This window comes from Oncorhynchus clarkii, chromosome 26 (genome assembly GCF_045791955.1).
Source record: "Oncorhynchus clarkii lewisi isolate Uvic-CL-2024 chromosome 26, UVic_Ocla_1.0, whole genome shotgun sequence".
NCBI classification, from domain to species: Eukaryota; Metazoa; Chordata; class Actinopteri; order Salmoniformes; family Salmonidae; genus Oncorhynchus; species Oncorhynchus clarkii.
Genome location: NC_092172.1, coordinates 31009330 through 31020100, shown reverse-complemented (window position 1 = coordinate 31020100; position 10771 = coordinate 31009330). Strand labels below are relative to the sequence as shown.

At 45.0% G+C, this 10771-nt stretch overlaps 1 protein-coding gene across 4 annotated transcripts in view; it reads left to right on the top strand.

The window, feature by feature from the left end:
• Positions 1-933: 933 nt before the first annotated feature.
• LOC139384361 (semaphorin-6D-like) overlaps positions 934-10771 on the top strand; it is a 41815-nt gene continuing 31977 nt past the window's right edge. The window contains exon 1 of one of the 4 annotated variants that reach the window (XM_071129069.1): positions 934-1107. The gene's annotated coding sequence lies outside the window, so the exon portion shown is untranslated. Of the gene's footprint in view, positions 1108-1530; positions 1747-10771 lie in introns of those variants that run through there. The other 3 variants (XR_011628848.1, XM_071129068.1, XM_071129067.1) reach the window with 3 other exon arrangements.

The window sequence follows — 10771 nt, the reverse complement described above, 5'->3', positions numbered from 1 at the left end:
ATAGTAGTGTGTGGGCCATGTCATAGACATTGAGTCAGTGAGTCCTGGGGTCTGAGTAATGTAAGGGCTTGTGGGGATTTCATTTCCTGATAGATTGTAACTGTATTTGTGTCTACTTCCAGTGCATCTCTCTGTCTGTATCTCTCCCCTCCTCTCCCCATCCACAACCCTCCTCTCCACTCCTCGCCCCTCGTCTCCGCCTAGCTAGCCCTTCGTTATCCCTCTGATGTGATTCTCACTGACAAACTGGGTTAATGGAACAAATTGTAAGAATTTATTACCATAGGCCATACCAATTGTTCAGTTCAGTGCATCGCTGGGCTCTGCATTTGTGTGTGTGTGTGTGTGTGTGTGTGTGTATTGTTGTTAGATCAGGGCATTACTTACTGGTGTGTTAAAGACAAATGTTTAAATCCATCAGCATCGTTGCGTGATGCACATATTTACTGTGGGATCCATTTGTGGAATGGCAGAAAGGGTACACATGGGTAAAGTACATGAAAAACCATGTCTAAGTTTCATACATAACCGTGCATTTGGTCTATTGCATTCAACAACTGCACGTTGGTGTAGAAAGGTCATAGGATTAGGCTAGCTGTAGTCCAGTATAGCAGACTGGAGTTAAATGGTTTAAAGATAGTTCCTTTCTCAGCAAGTCCCCCTTTCCCCTCCAAAAACTATTCTGCTGAAAATATTTACCAAGGGCTTCACTTACTGGCTGTGGGGGATGGGAGGAAGGAGAGGGGGGCAAGGCAGGGTCATGTGGGAAGGTGGAAAGGTGGGGGCCTCTCTCTTCTCTTTCTTTTCTCTATCGTAGGAAAGAAAGCGGTTGGGGAGGGAGAGTAGCCAAAACCCACAGCCCTGGAGAGAGAGACGCGGAGAGGGAGAGAGATGTGGGAGGGACTGAAGCGAGAGCTCGGCCTATTGGAAGACAGGCAGAGCGCTGTGTGATGGATTGACTCAGTATGGATCGAGTTACACCATTTGCCGTGCATTAGATTGTTTTTCTGGCTGCCCACTGCAAGCTAACAGCGACCAGTTGGACTATTCGTGATTTTGTGATTGTATAGAAACTAAAAAGGATTAAAAAAAGATATACCCGATGAGGTGAGTTTATTCTTTAAATCAGCAACGAGCAGCGAAAGTGCCCTTGCAAACTGAAGGGGAAAGGTTGTATTTGTTGCAAACTGAGTCGGCTTGTAGGGCTGCCCTGCACAAGTGGTGAATACTACAGAAATAGTTGTCGACCGGGCTATTTATACATGGGCTTTCTTCGTATGGGTTGCAACCTATATAATCATAGTTTATAAAACATTATCGTTCTGCTTGTATCTCTTTTGCCTGATTTGTTCTATGTGCGCGCTCAGGGCTGAACGGAAAGCGCACGTCTCTTATTTACGTTTTCCCTCTGGTTTAAAAGTTAATAGTAAAGGGGGGTGGGGAATGAACGTACGAGGGGACTGTAGCGCTATTTGATCACGGTTGAGCTTTGAAGATCAGTAAGCATTGAGCCGGGCCCAAGGACGCAGAGAGAGAAGGAGAAGTCCGCGACTCTGAATTAATGTCCGCGGTCCGCGACTGGAAAAGAGAAGTGTGGAGACCATATGGCACTGGGAATAAGGAATTATATACGTTTATAACTCCACCAAATGGAATTATTATAATGGATGAACGTTATAGGGAATATAGCCTTCATTGGGATTGGAATACGCAATACGCTTTCATGAATCATTTTGGAACCACAAGGTATGATGTTATTAGTGTTCATAATAAACCGTTTGAAAAGTGCGTAAAATAGGTTTGTTAAAGGTTTGTTAAAGGTTTGTTAAAGGTTTGTTAAAGTATATTTTCTTCTTCTAATTGAGCATTGGACTTTCTGTTAATTATCTAGACTACATTTGTTTGACTGTAGTTTTCGTCCTATAGAGATTGGTACAGAATTCACAATAGATTTCAGATAACAGCACTTTATTGTTGGAGTGAATAAAGTAATAGCGTAATTAGTTTGTTGTCCTCTCATGGATAGATGAGCAAATACACATCATTATATTTACAGAGAATAAAATAGTTCACTATTGTTCTAATACTGTGGCGCAGATAAGATGGATGAGCCCTGATTGTTGATTTAAAGCGCAGGTGAGAAAAGCGTTTCTCACATTGTGTTGGGGTCGTGACGGTGTATAGGCATGTAAGTAATGGGAATAAGATGTGAACTTTCATATTCTCACACAGTGGACTTTTGGTACTGATCAACAGAACATGACCAGCGAAATTGCACCTTCATTGTGATTGTGAAACGAGATATTTTATTCGTTATTGGCGTTAGGTTGGATAGGTAGGCGACTACCTATACGTGTTATCCAATGGTTAATTTCATTTGTTGTTAGATTGTATTTTAGTAAGATACACGTCTAAACATGTTGGTAAATAGGGATTGATGATTAGTCTAAATAAATCAGTGTTTCCTGTGAACTATTCAGCCTTCGTTCCGTCCGCCGTGGTAGGGACCTTTTAGCGAATGCGCCCGCCTCCGAGCCCATCCCTGCATCCATGCATTAGTGGAACAATCAATTCTCTCCTCTCCCCATTACTGGTGTGTCACTCCTCTGCTCTCCCTCACGTCTTTGTTGTCTTTCGCATTTCATGTGGAGTGTAAAGGTTAGCACAGATCAATGTTGAATGCGTTCCCTCCCAGCCGGGACAATAGGTGTTGTGGAGCCGGGATGTGGCTTGGGTCCACCGGCACTAGAAAGCTCCCCCCACGCACTCTCCCTGGCCTGCCCTGTCCGCTAGGGTAAATAGCCAGATTGTCCCGCAGCTCTGGATCCCTGAACAACTGTGTTCTAATCCAGTGATAGGATGAATGGGTTAAGGTTAGGGGGAGTTGGGGTGCGGTAGTGTAGGGGTTAACGTCGGAGAATGAATGAATCGGCGCAGTAGAGTCAGCTAATTGAATGACAGCCGTGGAAGGACTGTGTCGGGAAGATAAGTTATTCAAGTCAATATTCACACGCTGTATGTTGTGTTTAGGAGGGCCATGCCTCGTTTAGTTAGACACATTATTTAGGTAAAATTAGCAAATAGTTGATGCCATTCTGATTATTACGTGACATACATAATATCACAAGAACTAGATTGTTTTTGTGACTGAAATGATATGGAAAGTTGAATATAATTGTAAACCCTTGTTTTAAGGGCAAATGTAATCCTGTAAAATGATTCCCCATTCATCCTGGTCAATAGTAGCAGGTCTACAGGGTGTCCAGGCTCAAACCCATCAATATAGCAATATATTCAGGAATATGTTGGTGCTGAATTTGCATATAGCAGCAACTTGAACAGTTGACTTACATTAAGTGATTTACAGTAAACACATATATTCAGTATATGGCCCATGCTGGAATCTAACCCACTCTGGTGTTGCCAGTACCAAATCCACTGGTGTTGCCAGTACCAAACCCACTCTGGTGTTGCCAGTACCAAACCCCCTCTGGTGTTGCCAGTACCAAACCCACTCTGGTGCTTACCTACAAAGTAATATTGTGCTGAATATGAAATTAACCAACGTTAACTCCTTTAATCAGGTTTGTTAACTCCACTACTACTAACCCTAACCCACGGAGAGTTGGACAGTGAAGGGCCACTACTACTAACCCTAACCCCCGGAGAGTTGGACAGTGAAGGGCCACTACTACTAACCCTAACCACCAGAGAGTTGGACAGTGAAGGGCCACTACTACTAACCCCCGGAGAGTTGGACAGTGAAGGGTCACTACTACTAACCCTAACCCCCGGAGAGTTGGACAGTGAAGGGCCACTGCTACTAACCCTAACCACCAGAGAGTTGGACAGTGAAGGGTCACTACTACTAACCCTAACCCCCGGAGAGTTGGACAGTGAAGGGTCACTACTACTAATCCTAACCACCAGAGAGTTGGACAGTGAAGGGCCACGACTATTAACCCTAACCCCCAGAGAGTTGGACAGTGAAGGGCCACTACTACTTAGCCTAACCCCCAGTGAGTTGGACAGTGAAGGGCCACGACTAGTAACCCTAACCCCCAGAGAGTTGGACAGTGAAGGGCCACTACTACTAAGCCTAACCCCCAGAGAGTTGGACAGTGAAGGGCCACTACTACTAACCCCCAGAGAGTTGGACAGTAAAGGGCCACTACTACTAACACCCAGAGAGTTGGACAGTGAAGGGCCACTACTACTAACCCTAACTCCCAGAGAGTTGGGCCAGTGAAGGGCCACTACTACTAACCCCCAGAGAGTTGGGCCAGTGAAGGGCCACTACTACTAACCCTAAACACCAGAGAGTTAGGCCAGTGAAGGGCCACTACTGCTAACCCTAACCACCAGAGAGTTGGACAGTGAAGGGCCACTACTACTAACCACCAGAGAGTTGGACAGTGAAGGGCCACTACTACTAACCCTAACCCCTAGAGAGTTGGACAGTGAAGGGCCACTACTACTAACCCCCAGAGAGTTGGACAGTGAAGGGCCACTACTACTAACCCTAACCCCTAGAGAGTTGGACAGTGAAGGGCCACTACTACTAACCCCCAGAGAGTTGGACAGTGAAGGGCCACTACTACTAACCCCCAGAGAGTTGGACAGTGAAGGGCCACTACTACTAACCCTAACCCCTAGAGAGTTGGACAGTGAAGGGCCACTACTACTAACCACCAGAGAGTTGGACAGTGAAGGGCCACTACTATTAACCACCAGAGAGTTGGACAGTGAAGGGCCACTACTACTAACCCTAACCCCTAGAGAGTTGGACAGTGAAGGGCCACTACTACTAACCCTAACCACCAGAGAGTTAGGCCAGTGAAGGGCCACTACTGCTAACCACCAGAGAGTTGGACAGTGAAGGGCCACTACTACTAACCCTAACCCCCGGAGAGTTGGACAGTGAAGGGCCACTACTACTAACCCCCAGAGAGTTGGACAGTGAAGGGCCACTACTACTAACCCCCAGAGAGTTGGACAGTGAAGGGCCACTACTACTAACCACCAGAGAGTTGGACAGTGAAGGGCCACTACTGTTAACCACCAGAGAGTTGGACAGTGAAGGGCCACTACTACTAACCCTAACCCCTAGAGAGTTGGACAGTGAAGGGCCACTACTACTAACCCTAACCACCAGAGAGTTAGGCCAGTGAAGGGCCACTACTGCTAACCACCAGAGAGTTGGACAGTGAAGGGCCACTACTACTAACCCTAACCCCCGGAGAGTTGGACAGTGAAGGGCCACTACTACTAACCCCCAGAGAGTTGGACAGTGAAGGGCCACTACTACTAACCCCCAGAGAGTTGGACAGTGAAGGGCCACTACTACTAACCCCCAGAGAGTTGGACAGTGAAGGGCCACTACTACTAACCACCAGAGAGTTGGACAGTGAAGGGCCACTACTACTAACCCTAACCCCTAGAGAGTTGGACAGTGAAGGGCCACTACTACTAACCCCCAGAGAGTTGGACAGTGAAGGGCCACTACTACTAACCCCCAGAGAGTTGGACAGTGAAGGGCCACTACTACTAACCACCAGAGAGTTGGACAGTGAAGGGCCACTACTACTAACCCCCAGAGAATTGGACAGTGGAGGGCCACTACTACTAACCCCCAGAGAGTTGGACAGTGTTAGGGGCGGTAGCTCCATTGTACAGCCCAGCCCAAAGCCTCTATTGTTCCTGTCACACCTGCAGCTCTGGCCTTTGTGCTTCACTACAGCTGAACAACCATGGAGCCTTTCTCCTCTTACAATCCCCCTCTCACCAAGGTATATGGAAAGAGAGAGTAAAGGAGACAAGGAGAGAAACAACTGTCTTTCTCATCTTATACCCCTCTACACACAAAACGAAAGAAAGAGGGAGGAAAGGAGGGAAGTAGAGAGGAGGGAGGGATGGTGTGAGGTGGCACAGCCTTCTTTCTCTGCCAACTCTCTCTGTAGCAACAAGTCAGGCTCTTCAGATGTAATCCTCAGTAAATACTGAGATGACTGGCTCATGTTGTTATTGAAGAGAAGGAGAGGGAGCAGTAATGGTTTCTCTAGTCTGCTCTGATGGAGGTCTGCTAATCGCCTGGCTGCTTGGTCACAAACTGATTACTTTCCCAAAGCCCTGATGAGGACAACAAAGTTATTTAGTACATCCAATTTGGCATGGCTGCACACGCACATGCACGCACGTAGGCAAGCACACACACATACACACACACACGCGTGTAGTCAGGCAGACACTTGCATACACACAGGGAATGCTACTAGTAAAATTTAATTGTATTCAGTGAAGTCCAGTAGAAGTAATACTACAGTTTGTACTGAAGTTATCTGATTTCCTCTACGTTGTGTGTATGGCTGTGTGTTTTTGGTTTTACTATACTTGTGGAGACCAGAAGCCCTCACAATGATACTAAAACAATTCAAATTTGGACAAGTGGGGACAATTCGATGGTCTCCACAAGGAAAACATATATTTTAGGTTTAGGGGTTAGGTTTAGGGGTACAATTAGGTTTAGGATTAGAAATAGGGTTTGGGATTAGGGTTAGGGTTTAAAGGTTAGGTTAAAGGTTAGGGAAAATAGGATTTTTAATGGGAATAAATTGTTTGATCCCCACAAGTATAGTAAAACTTGTGTGTGTGTGTGTGTGTGTGTAACATAGGGCTGGGCTGGGTTGTCCCTGGAGCAGCATCTATTGTTCAGTGGTGTTCTATTCACCCTGGTCATACTGATGGAGGGGTATTTACAACAACACACAGGGTGGGGTCATGGGGGTTACATTACTGCAGTCTTATTGTGTACCACACTTGATTGGGCCAATTCCTCCACAGCCCCAGTTGTACTGACCTGCAGGAGAAGAGACTGCTCTGGTGTTGTTTCTACAGGCAGAATGGAAACAGCGTGAGGGGAGGGAGTGAGAGAATAGAATGAGAGAAGGAGGGGAGGGAGAGAGAGAGAATAGAAAGATGGATGGACATGGACAGAGAAAACGAGAGAGAGAGAAATAACTATACATACAGTATGTCCAACAATCACAGAAGCTGGACTAAATGTACAGTACCAGTCAACAGTTTGGACACACCTACTCATTCAATGGTTTATCTTTATTTTTACTATTTTCTACATTGTAGAATAATAGTGAAGACACCAAAACTATGAAATAACACATATGGAATCATGTAGTAACCAAAAAAGTGTTAAACCAATTCAAATATATATTTAACAAAATAGCCACCCTTTGCCTTGAGGAAAGCTTTGCACACTCTTGACATTCCCTCAACCAGCTTCACCTGGAATGCTTTTCCAACAGTCTTGAAGGAGTTCACATATATGATGAGCACTTGTTTCCTTCACTCTGCTGTCCAACTCATCCCAAACTATCTCAATTGGGTTGAGGTTGGGTGATTGTGGATGGCAGGTCATCTGATGCAGCACTCCATCACTCTCCTTCTTGGTCAAATAGCCCAAATAGCCTGGAAGCCTGGAAGTGTGTTGGGTCATTGTCCTGTTGAAAAACAAATGATAGTCCCACTAAGAGCAAACCAGATGGGATGGCATATCACTGCAGAATTCTGTGGTAGCCATGCTGGTTGTGTGTCTTGAATTCTAAATAAATCACAGACAGTGTCACCACCAAAGCACCCCCACATCATCACACCACCTCCTCCATGCGGAGATCATCCACGGTGGTTGGACGGTGGTTGGAACCAAACATCTCAAATTTGGACTCATCAGACCAAAGGACAGATTTCCACTGGTCTAATGTCCATTGCTTGTGCTTCTTGGCCCAAGCAAGTCTCTTCTTCTTATTGGTGTCCTTTAATAGTGGTTTCTTTGCAGCAATTCGACCACGAAGGCCTGATTCACCCAGTCTCCTCTGAACAGTTGATGTTGAGATGTGTCTGTTACTTGAACTCTGAAGCATTTATTTGGGCTGTAATTTCTGAGGCTGGTAACTCTAATGAACTTATCATATGCATCAGAGGTAACTCTGGGTCTTCCTTTCCTGTGGAGGTCCTCATGAGAGCCAGTTTCATAGCGCTTGATGGTTCTTGAAATTTTCCGGATTGACTGGCCTTCATGTCTTAAGGTAACGATGGGGACTGTCATTTCTCTTTGCTTATTTAAGTTGTTCTTGCCATAATATGGACTTGGTCTTTACCAAATAGGGCTATCGTCTGTATACCACCCATATCTTTGTCCCAACACAACTGATCGGCTCAAACACATTAAGAAGAAAATAAATTCCACACATTCACTTTGAACAAGGCACGCCTGTTAATTGAAATGCATGCCATACCTCTTGAATCTGGTTGGCAGAATGCCAAGAGTGTGCAAAGTTGTCATCAAGGCAAAGAGTGGCTGCTTTGAAGAATCTCAAATATAAAATATATATATTTTTGTTTAACACTTATTTGGTTACTACATGATGCCACATGTGATGTCTCATAGTTCTGATGTCTTCACTATTATTATACAATGTAGAAAATAGTAAAAGTAAACAAAAACTCTTGAATGAGTGGGTGTTGTTTAAACCTTTGACAGGTATTGATATATATATGCAGAGAGAGGAAGTCCTGTCCACACTGATTGCTGCTCCCAGTCTGTAAGTTCTCTGTTAATAACCTTGTGCTACTTACAACTTTACCACAATGTAGGTGTTGGTCAGGTTCTGTGATTGAAACACTGCAACTAGAACAAGCTTCATAGGGCAACTTGGTGCAGATCCTGCCAATAACAAACAACCAGCCAACAACCCCCGCCACACACACACACACACATACACACACTATACTTACGCACACACCCTCCTCTTGGTGTTTAAACAGTGTGAGTCTGAGCCAACAACATCAGCAGTGGGAGAGTGATTGTAGGATACTGAAAAGCCTGTAATAACAGACAGAGAGAGGAGAGAGAGAAGGAGGTGGAAGGCTGAACAGGACAGAGTTGCGTGACTAGCTCTATTCCTGCGTCTCAGGGCCTGTCGATTCCCCCCCCCCCCCCCCCCCCCACACACACAAACACTCGGCAGGGTAGGAATAGGATAGTGAATAGGGAACATGCTAGGTTGGCCTCAGATTGAGGGTAATTTTAGCAGGCTGACCCCTCCACGTCTCCCCTTTCTCTCCCTCTCTGTTCTGTTTTACATTAGAGCTGCTTAGGAACAACTGCTGCTCCACCGCTAGGCATCATGGGAAGTTACAGCCCAAGTGTTCCACAATAACAGAGAGAGAGAGAGTCTTGAAAGAAAATAAAAAGAGAAAGGATAGGGAATGAAGGAAGGGAGAAAAAGAGAGGATAGGGAATGAAGGAAGGGAGAAAAAGAGAAAGGATAGGGAATGAAGGAAGGGAGAAAAAGAGAGGATAGGGAATGAAGGAAGGGAGAAAAAGAGAGGATAGGGAATGAAGGACGGGAGAAAAGAGAGGATAGGGAATGAAGGAAGGGAGAAAAAGAGAGAGGATAGGGCATGAAGGAAGGAAGGGAGAAAAAGAGAAAGGATAGGGAATGAAGGAAGGAAGGGAGAAAAAGGGAGGATAGGGAATGAAGGGAGAAAAAGAGAAGGGATTGGGAATGAAGGGAGAAAAAGAGAGAGGATAGGGAAGGAAGGGAGAAAAAGAGAGAGGATAGGGAAGGAAGGGAGAAAAAGAGAGAGGACAGGGAAGGAAGGGAGAAAAAGAGAGAGGACAGGGAAGGAAGGGAGAAAAAGAGAGAGGACAGGGAAGGAAGGGAGAAAAAGAGAGACGACAGGGAAGGAAGGGAGAAAAAGAGAGAGGACAGGGAAGGAAGGGAGAAAAAGAGAGAGGATAGGGAATGAAGGGAGAAAAAGAGAGAGGATAGGGAATGAAGGAAGGGAGAAAAAGAGAGAGGATAGGGAATGAAGGAAGGGAGAAAAAAAGAGGATGGGGAATGAAGGGAGAAAAAGAGAGAGGAGAGGGAATGAAGGAAGGGAGAAAAAGAGAGAGGATAGGGAATGAAGGAAGGGAGAAAAAAGAGAGCGTTAGAAAGAAGAAAGAAAGGAAAAATAATAAAAAATAATCCTTAACAAGGGAGATTTATGATTTACCTGTAAATAAATGATTAACCAGTGAAAGGAGCCTTGTTGTATCTTGAGGCAGCCCTGAGGCAGTATAGTAATGTTCATATCATTTTCCCAGGGTTTATACTTTATTGATTGTATCTGTATTCATTGTTTTCTTCTTAGAGATGTCATTGTCAGTTGTTGTCTCGAGAACCATTTGGGAAACAAGACATTTTCTCTTGGACAACTTTTTGGAATTGATTTGAAGGTCTGAATTGTAGGGAGAGTAACAACAGCAGCGGGGATATTGCCAGATTTTGGCAATTAAGCTAGCATGCTAGCTGTTCTGGTAGACTTCCAGGCATTGTGCTAATGCTAGTTAGCAACGACTGGTGAAACTACAGTTCATTCAGAAAGTATTCACAGCGCTAGACCTTTTCCACATTTTGTTGTGTTACAGCCTGAATTTAAAATGTGTTCATTTGAGATTTGGTGTCACTGATCTCCACACAATAAATACCCAATGCTCAACAAGTCACATAATAAGTTGCATGGACTCACTCTGTGTGCAATAATAGCGTTTAAATGACTACCCCATCTCTGTACCCCACACATACAATCAGGGGCGCACCTTTGGTTTTAGAAGTGGGGGGAAGTGTTTTTTAAATGTTTTTTTATCCAGTCGGATAAACACTCCAAACAACCTACCTGACCACATGGTCCTGGAGCCTCGTTGTTGGAC